This window comes from Acinonyx jubatus, chromosome B4 (genome assembly GCF_027475565.1).
Source record: "Acinonyx jubatus isolate Ajub_Pintada_27869175 chromosome B4, VMU_Ajub_asm_v1.0, whole genome shotgun sequence".
Lineage (NCBI taxonomy): Eukaryota > Metazoa > Chordata > Mammalia > Carnivora > Felidae > Acinonyx > Acinonyx jubatus.
Window position 1 is genome coordinate 28,477,573 of NC_069387.1, and position 9,906 is coordinate 28,487,478.

Here is a 9,906-nt window from a genome sequence, read left to right on the forward strand (position 1 = left end):
TTTTTTTATGCATTCAGCCAGTATATGTCATTTAATTGTGGTTTGATACTTTCACATTTAAATAGTTACTGATAGGGAATGACTTAATATTGCCATTTTGTTCATTATTTTCTGTATGTCTGAACCTATCCCTCTTTTACTTCCTTTCTTTGTGCTCCATTTATTTTTTGCAGTGGCATGCTTTGTCATTTATTTTCTTTTTTGTTACAAGGGGGTTGGGTTTTTATCGTTTTTTAGGTTATGCTTTTGTGAAAAAAAAGTTTTACTTTTTAGAGCATTTTTAGGTTCATAGCAAAATTGAGGGGAAACTACAGAGCATTCCCATGTACTGTCCCCACACAGGCGAAAGTTACCCTACAATTGACATCTTGCGCCACAGTGGTACATTGTTACAATTGATAAACCTACATTGATATATTGTCATCCAAAGGCCATATTCACATTAGGGATCGTTATTGGTGCCTCAAATTCTGAGTTTGGGCATGTACAATGACATGTATCCACCAATATAGTATCATACAGAATAGTTTCATTGCCCTAGAAGTCCTCTATTCTCTGTCAATTCATCCCACTCTCCCCCACTAACTCTTGGTTACCACTAATTTTTTCACTGACTCCATACTTTGGCATTTTCAAGAATGTCACATACATGGAATCATACAGTTTGTAACCTTTTAAGCTAGCTTCTTTCACTTAGTATTATGCACTTAAGTTTCCTTCATGTCTTTCCAAGTCTTGATAGCTCATTTCTTTTCAGCACTGAATAATATTGCATTGTCTGGATACGCTGCAGTTTATTTATCTATTCACCTACTGAAGGAAAATGTTGGTTGCTTTTGAGTTTTGGCAGTTATGCATAAAGTTGCTATAAATATCTGTGTGTAGGTTTTTGTGTGAACATAAATTTTCAATACCAAGGAGCGATTGTTATGTCATATGGTAAGAGTGTGTTTAGTTTTGTAAGAAACTGCCAAACTGTCTTCCAAAGTGGCTGAATCACTTTACATCCCATCAGAAATAAATGAAAGCTCCTGTTGCTGCACATCCTTGTCAGTATATGGTGTCAGTTTTTTTCGCCTTTCTAACAGGAATGTAGTGGTGTCTCACTGTTGTTTTAATTTGCAGTTTCCTAATGATGTATAATGCTGAACATCTTTTCATATACTTACACTTACCTGACATCTGCTTAATTTCTTTGGTGAGTGTCTGTTCAGGTCTTTAGCCTATTTTTTAAATCAAGTTTTTGTTTCCTAGTGTTGTGTTCTAAGAGTTCTTTGTATGGGGTTCCTGGCTGGCTCAGTCAGTGGAGCCTGGGACTCTTGATCTCAGGGTCATGAGTTCAATTATCACATTGTGTGTGGAGTCTACTTAAAATAATTTTTTTAAAAGAGCTCTTTGTATGTTCTGGATAATAGTCCTTGATCGTATATGTCTTTTGCAAATATTTTTTTCCCAGTCTGTCCCTTGTTTGCCCATTCTCTTCACATTGTGTTACACAGAGCAGAAATTTTTTTAATGTTTATTTATTTTGAGAGAGAGAGTGAGTGAGGGGCAGAGAGAGAGAGAGAGGGAGAGACAGAGAATCCCAAGCAGGCTCCATGCTATCACTGCAGAGCCCAATATGGGGCTCCATCTCATGAACCGTGAGATGATGGCCTGAGCCAAAATCAAGAGCCACATGCTTAACAAGTTAAGCCACCCAGATGCTTTCACAGAGCAGAAATTTTTAATTTTAATGAAGTCAATTATTTCTTTCATGGATTGTGTTTTGCTGTTATATTTGAAAAGTCATTGGCATACTAAAGATCATCTGGATTTTCTATATTATCTTCTAGGAGTTTTATAGTTCTCAATTTTGCATTTAGTTCTATGATTCATTCTGAGTTTTTGTGAAGGATGTGAGGTCTGTCTAGATCCTTTTATTTGCATGTAGATATCCAGTTTTTCCACCTCTATTTGTTGAAAAGACAGTTTGTCTGCATTGTGTTACCTTTGCTTCTTAGTGAAAGATTAGTTAACTATATTTTTGTGAGTATATCTCTGGGCTCTCCATTCTGCACATCCCCCTGCCCACCTCCCCTCTAGCACCCTCAGTTTATTCTCTATAGTTAAGAATCTGTTTCATGGTTTGCCTCTCTCTTTTTCCCTCAATATGTTCATTGTTAAATTCCCCATTTGAATGAAATCATGTGGTCCATACCTTTTCTCTTAATCTATATGTGTCTTTATATTTTAAGTGGGTTTCTTGCAGACAACATATAGTTGGATCGTGCTTTTTGATCCACTCCAACAATCTCTGTCATTTAGTTAGTGTATTTAGATCATTGACATTAAAAAAATTTCAATGTTTATTTTTGGGGGAGGGAGAGAGAGAGAGAGAGAGCGAGCGCAAGTGGGGGAGGGGCAGAGAGAGAGGGAGACACAGAATCTGAAGTGGGCTCCAGGCTCTGAGCTGTCAACACAGAGCCTGACGTGAGGCTTGAACTCACAAACTGGGAGATCATGACCTGAGCTGAAGTCAGACAATTAACCATCTGAGCCACCCATGTACCCCTAGACCATTGACACATAAAGTGCTTACTGATATAGTTGGATTAATATCTACCATATTTATTACTGTGTTCTATTTGTTGCTCTTGTTCTTTGTTCCTATTTTTATCTTTAACACTTTTTCTGCCCTTTATGGTTTTAACTGAGCATTTTAATGAGATTCTATTTTCTCCTTATTAGCATATCAATTATACTTAATTTTTAAACTTTAATTAGTGTTGATCTAGAGCTTGCTATATACAACTAATCCAAGTCCACTTTCAAATAGCTCTGTAACATTTTACTGGTAGTGCAAGTACCTTATGAAAACAAAATACTCCTAACTCCTTCCTCCTGTCTCTTGATTGTTATCATTTATTTCATTTATACATAAGTATGATAAGTAGTTGCACATGCATGATTGAATACATCATTGGTATTATTTTGACTGTTACCTGTTAGTTAAATTAAGAATAAGAAAAATCAGGGGTGCCTGCCTGGCTCAGTCGGTAGAGTATAAGAGTAAGAATAAGAAAAATCAAAGTTTTTATTTTTCTTTTACTTATTCCTTATCTAATACAATTCCTTTCTTTATATAGATTCCTTTCTGATCTATATCATTTTTCTTCACTCCAAAGAACTTCTTTTAACATTTTTTATGAGAAAAATCTATTGGCAACAAATTCATTCTGTTTGTTTTTCTGAGAAAGACTTTTCCTTCACTTTTGAAGGATATTTTCACAGTTTATAAAATTCTAGATTGATAGGTTTTTCTCTCAATACTTTGAATATTTTCATTCCATTTTCTTCTTGCTTGCTTGATTTCTGAGGAGAAAATGTAATTCTTATCTTTACTTTTCTCTGTGTAAGGTGTTTTTTTTTCCCTTTGGCTTCCTTGAAGACTTTTCTCTCTTATCTGCACACTCTTTCTTTTGATTTTTTGCAACTTAATATGATATGCATCGGTGTAGTTTTTTTGCCAAATGGTGTTCTCTGAGCTTCCTGGATCTGTAATTTAGTGTCCATCTTACATTCTTCATTTCTGTTATGGTGTTTTTGAACTCTAGCATTTCTCTTTTATTTATTTTTTTAGAATTTCTATCTCTTTGCTACATTATCCATCTCTTCTTGCAGATTCTTTACTCTTTCCATTAAAGTCCTTAGCATATTCACCAAAATTTTTTTATTTCCAGGTTGTTAATTTCAACATTCCTGCCCTATCTGACTCTGATTCTGATGTTTTTTTCACTGATCAAACTGTTTTTTGCCTTTTAACATGTTTCATGATTTTTTGTTGGAAAGCAGACATGATGTACTGCAAAAGGAACTACTGTAAACAGGCCATTAATAATGTGATGGTAAGGTGTTGAGGGGAGGGTAAGTATTTTATGGCAGTGTGACTAGGCCTCAGTCTTTTGGTATACCTGTGCCCTTAGACTATGAAATTGACCAGTACTTCTTAGGGTTTTTTTTCCCCTTACCTGGGACAAATGGCAAGAGGGGGTTAGAGTTTCATATTCCCCTTCCCCCAAATAGAAGTCTAGAAATAGCTGGAAATGGATGTTTCCCTTCCTTCAGATAGATTAGGCTCTGATAGAGTTAGTCTAATCTAGTTAGTCTAGATAAGATTCAAGATTCTAGATTCAAGATTCAAGTTAGTCTCTGGTAGATAGCTTCTCCTGAGGACAGTCCTTATTATGAAGAACAGAATGGTCCAGGGGCACCTGGGTGGCTCAGTCAGTTGAGCGTCTAACTCTTGGTTTTGGTTCAGGTCATGATCTCAGGATTTGTGGGTTCGAGCCCCACATCAGACCCTGCACTGACAGCTGCGGAGCCTGCTTGGGAATCTCTGTCTCCCTTTCTCTCTGCTCCTCGCCAACTGTCTATCTCTCTCTGTCTCTCAAATATAAGTAAATAAACATTAAAAAAGAAAAATGAACAATGCTCTAGTGTCCTTCAGAATGCGTACTTTTCTCCTCCTCCTACCATGAGGCATGAGAGGTTTTTTGCCCAGTGCTCACTGTGACAATCCAGTAGAGCTCCATGGGGTAAAAGTCATAAAAGGATGAGAACCCACCTCCCCAATGACTGGGCTCCTCTGTAGTTTTTAACTTTCATACTTGTCCACATTCAGTCTCCAGCAAATTGCCAATTACTGTTCAGGTTTTCCTACTTAGGCACTGGTTCCTGCTGAGATTTTTGCTCATGGATTTCTACTCCAGTAGTTGTGAATTTCTGTATGTGCCTGTTTCTCCAACCCTGGGGGCAGTGATTTGCCCTGTGACCTCACTTTTCTTCTAGATCTTAGAAGAATTGTTGATTTTTCATTTTGTTCAGCTCTTTATGTGTTAGGAGAAAGTGGCAACTTCTAAGCTCTTTACATGCTTCTAAGCTTCTTATATGCTGGACCAGAAACTGTAGGTCTCTCATTTCCTTTTGTGTACTTACATAGGTAATTTCTTTGTGGTTACCATGGCAATTGTATAAAACATCTTAAGGTTATAACAACCTATTTTAAACTGATAACACCTTAACTTCAAGTAAATATGAAGCTCTACTCCTTTACATGTTTATCCTCACCCATTTTATGTTATTGATGTCACAAATTACATCTTTTTATATTGTGTATTCATTAGCATAGGTTTGTAGTTACTTTCTATGCTTTCATGTTTTAAATTCTATACAAGAAGTAAAAGTGGCTGACACACCAGTAGTACAAAACTACAGGATTCTGTATGTGTTCATATATTTATCTTTACCAGGAAGTCTTATATTTTCATATAGTTTCATGTTTCTGTCTAGTGTCCTTTCATTTCAACTTAAAGGACTCCCTTTAACATTAGAGAAAATTTAATGGTGATAAACTCCCCCAGCTTTTGTTTATCTAGGAAAATCTTAATTTCTCCTTCATTTTTGAAGGAAGGTTTGCTAAATATATTATTCTTGGCTGGTAGTTTTTCCTTACATACCTTGATTAAATCATCACAATCCCTTCTATTCTATAAGGTTTCTGCTGAGAATTTCACTAGTAATCTTAAAGATGCCCCCTTACAGATGACAAATCACTTTTCTCTTGCTAATTTTAGGATCCTCTCTTTATCTGTGACTTTTGACATTTTTTTTTATTTCAACAAATAGTTACTAAACAAATAAAAAGCATAACAACTACTGCTAACACTGTGGAGGAATCTGACAGAAGACAATCAGTGATCCTTTTTTTTTTCCAGGTTTTTATTAAATTCCATTTAGTTAGCATACAGTGTAATATTAGTTTCAGGTGTACCATATGGTGATTCAATACTTGCATACAGCGCCTGGTGCTCATCACAAGTACACTCCTTAAAACACATCACCTAGGGGCACCTGAGTGGATCAATTGGTTGAGCATCCAACTTTGGCTTCAGTCATGATCTCACGGTGTGTGAGTTCAAGCCCCACATCAGGCTCACTGCTGTCAGCTCAGAGTCTGGAGGCTGCTTCAGATTTTGTCTCCCTATCTTTCTCTGCCCCTCCCCCACTTGTGCTGCTGCGTGCACTCTCTCTCTCTCAAACATAAATAAACATTAAAAAAAAAAACCAGTCATTTATTTAACCCATTGCTCCACCCACCTCTCCTCTGGTAGCCATCATTTAATTCTCTGTCATTTAGACTCTCTTTCTTGGTTTTCCTCTTTTCTTTTCCCCTCTATGGTCCTTTGTTTTGTTTCCTAAATTCCACAAATGAGTGAAATCATATGGTATTTGTCTTTCTCTGATTGGCTTATTTTGCTAGCATAATGCTCTCTAGCTCCATCCATGTCATTGCAAATGGCAAGATTTCATTCTTTTTGATGGCTGAGTAGTATTCCATTGTGTGTATATATACTGCATCTTCTTTATCCATTCATCAGTTGATGGTCATTTGGGCTCTTTCCATTATTTGGCTATTGTTAATGGTGCATCTTTAAGCACTGGGTGTATTTGTCCCTTCGAATCAGTATTTTTGTAGCCTTTGGGTAAATACCTAGTAGTGCAATTACTGGGTCATAGGGTAGTTCTATATTAACTTTTTGGGGAAACTCCATACTGTTTTCCAGAGTTCCTGCAGCAGTTTGCATTCCCACCAACAGTGTAAACGGGTTCTTCTTTTTCCACATGCTTGCCAACACTTGTAATTTCCTGCATTGTTAATTTTAGTCCTTTTGACTAGTGTGAGGTGATATTTCATTGTAGTTTTGATTTGTATTTCCCTGATGATGAGTGATGTTGAGCATCTTTTCATGTGTCTATTGGCCATCTGGATGCCTTCTTTGGAAAAATGTCTATTCCTGTCTTCTGCCCATTTTTAATTGGATTATTTGGTTTTTGGGTGTTGAGTTTGATAAGTTCTTTAAATATTTTGGATACTAATGTTGTATCATATATGTCACTTGCAAGTATCTTCTCCAATTCCGTAGGTTGCCTTTTAGTTTTGTTGATTGTTTCCTTCACTGTGCAGAAGCTTTTTATTTTGATGAAGTCCCAGTAGTTCATTTTTGCTTTTGTTTTCCTTGCGCTAGGAGACATAACTAGTAAGAAGTTGCTATAGCCAAGATCAAAGAGGTTACTGCCTGTGTTCTTCTCTAGGACTTTAATGGTTTCAAGTCTCACATTTAGGTCTTTTATCCATCTTGAATTTATTTTTGTGTATGGTGTAAGAAAGTGAGCCGGTTTCAGGGAGCCTGGATGGTTCAGTCGGTTAAGCATCCAACTTTGGCTCAGGTCATGATCTCAGTTCGTGAGTTCAAGCCCCGCATCGGACTCTGTGCAGACATCTCAGAGCCTAGAGCCAGCTTCGAGTTCTGTGTCTCCCTCTCTCTCTTTCCCTCCCCCACTTGCACTCTGTCTCTTTCTCTCAAAAACAAATATTAAAAAAAAATTAAAGAAAGTGATCCAGTTTCATTCCTTGGCGTGTTGCTCTCCATTCAAAGCCATTGTGTCCTTGTTAATTTTCTGCTTAGGTGATCTGTCCATTGATGTAAGTGGGTTGTTAAAGTCTCCTACTATTATGTATTATTATCAATGAGTTCCTTTATGTTTGTTATTAATCATTTATATATTTGGGTGCTTTCACGTTGGGTGCATAAATATTTACAATTGTTAGATTTTCTTGTTGGGCAGTCCCCTTTATTATGATATAATGTCCTTCTTTGTCTCTTGTTAAAATCTCTGATTTAAAGTCTAGTTTTCTGGTGTAAGTACTGCTACTCCAGCTTTCTTTTGATTTCCATTTGCATGATAAATGTTTCTCCATCCCCTCATTTTCGTTTTTTTTTTTTAATTTTTTTTTTTAACGTTTATTTTTGAGACAGGGAGAGACAGAGCATGAACGGGGGAGGGGCAGAGAGAGAGGGAGACACAGAATCGGAAGCAGGCTCCAGGCTCTGAGCCATCAGCCCAGAGCCCGACGTGGGGCTCGAACTCATGGACGGCGAGATGGTGACCTGGCTGAAGTCGGACGCTTAACCGACTGCACCACCCAGGCGCCCCTACATCCCCTCATTTTCAATCTGCAGGTGTCTTTAGGTCTAAAATGACCGTCTTATAAGCAACATACAGATAGGTCATGCTTTTTTTTTTCCACGCTGACACCCTGTGTCTTTTGATTGGAGTGTTTAGTCCATTTACATTCAGAGTAATTAATGATAGATATATATTTAGTGCCATTTTATTACTTGTTTTGACATTGTTTCTAGAGATCTCTGTTCCTTTCTTGTCTTTGTCACTTTTGTTCTTTCCCTTCCACTCACAGAGGTCCCCTTTAATATTTCTTGTAGGTCTGGTTTAGTGGTCATGAACTCCTTTAGGTTTTGCTTGTCTGGGAAACTATCTCTCCTTCTATTCTGAATTATAGCCTTGCTGGATAGAGTTGGCTGCAGAATTTTCCACTTCAGCACATTGAATATATTATGCCACTCCCCTCTGGCTTGCCAAATTTCTGTGGAGAGATCTGCAGCTAGCCTTATAGGTCCTTCCTTGTAAGGTAGGGACTTCTTTTTTCTTGCTGCTTTTAGGATGTTTTTCTTTGTCACTACATTTTGCAAATTTAATTACAGTATGTCTTGGTGTTGGCCTTCTTTTGTTGATGTTGATAAGAGTTCTCTGTGCCTCCTGGATCTGTATGGTTGTTTCCTTCTCCAGATTAGGAAAGTTTTCAGCTAGGATTTCCTCAAATAAAATTTCTGCCTCCTTTTCTCTCTTCTTCTTCTGGGACTTCTGTTATATTTGATGAAGTCACTGAGTTCCCTAAGTCTATTTTTCTGTTGCATAATTCTTCTTTCTCTCTTTGGTTGAGCTTCATTATTTTTCATTATTCTATCTTCTATATCACTTATTCATTTGTCTGTTTCTTCCATCCTTGTGTTTACTGCATCCAGTCTGTTTTGAATCTCAGTTATTGTATTTTTCATTTCTGACTCATTGTTTTTATCTCTTTTATCTCTGTGGTAAGGGACTCCCAGAAGCCTTCTATTCTTTTCTCAAGCCCATCAAGTATCTTTATGATTGTATCTTTAAATTCTCCATCAGGCCATCAGGCATATTACTTATACCTGTTTGGCTTAAATCTCTGGCCATGACCTTATCTTGTTCTTTCATTTGCATGAATTCCTTTGTCTTGGCATTTTGTCTAAATCTCTGTCTTCTTCTGTGTGTTAGAAAAGCCCATTATGTTTCCTGCTCCTGAGAGTTATGGCTTTATGAAGAAGAGGTCATATAGTGTCCATGGCCTGGTGCTTCAGGGAATATCTTTGGTGTGTGCTGCATGTACTCTGCTATTGTGTTTTGGCTGCTCTGTCTCTTAGGTTAGTCATCTACAGAGGCTCTCCTTGCCTGCAGTGGTCAGTGTTTGGCCCTTGGCCAGAATGTGGCGAATTTTAACTTGGTTTTCTCTGGTGTGCTTGTTAACTGAGACCTGATGCTACTTCCACAAGTACTGAAGCCTTGCCAAAAACTCTTATGTTGAGAAATGTGGTGTGAGCAGGAGGTTTCTGCTGGTCTTCTAGGGTGGGGGGTTTGTTGTGCTGGGACTGAGGTACACTTTACTGGGCAGTACCAATAGAGAGCAGTGGGCTGTTACTTGGCGCAAGCAAGTTAGGCAGCCAGTGTCAGTGCTGTACTGTTTACTGAAGGTGATTCTGTGTTTATGCTGAGGGGCAGGGGAGGGAGATGGTGCCAGCCAGCTCCTTCATCCTGGGAGAGGGGTCTTCGTGCTTCCTATTCTCAGGGAAGCACTCCCAGAAGAGCGAATAATCTCCCTGCTGTGTGTTTCAGTGTTTTTGAGATGGTGGTTTTCATGAGGTCTGCCTCTGGGTTGTTTGCCTGCCTTCTCTCCAGGAGCAGTACAGTGCCCTCCTGCCT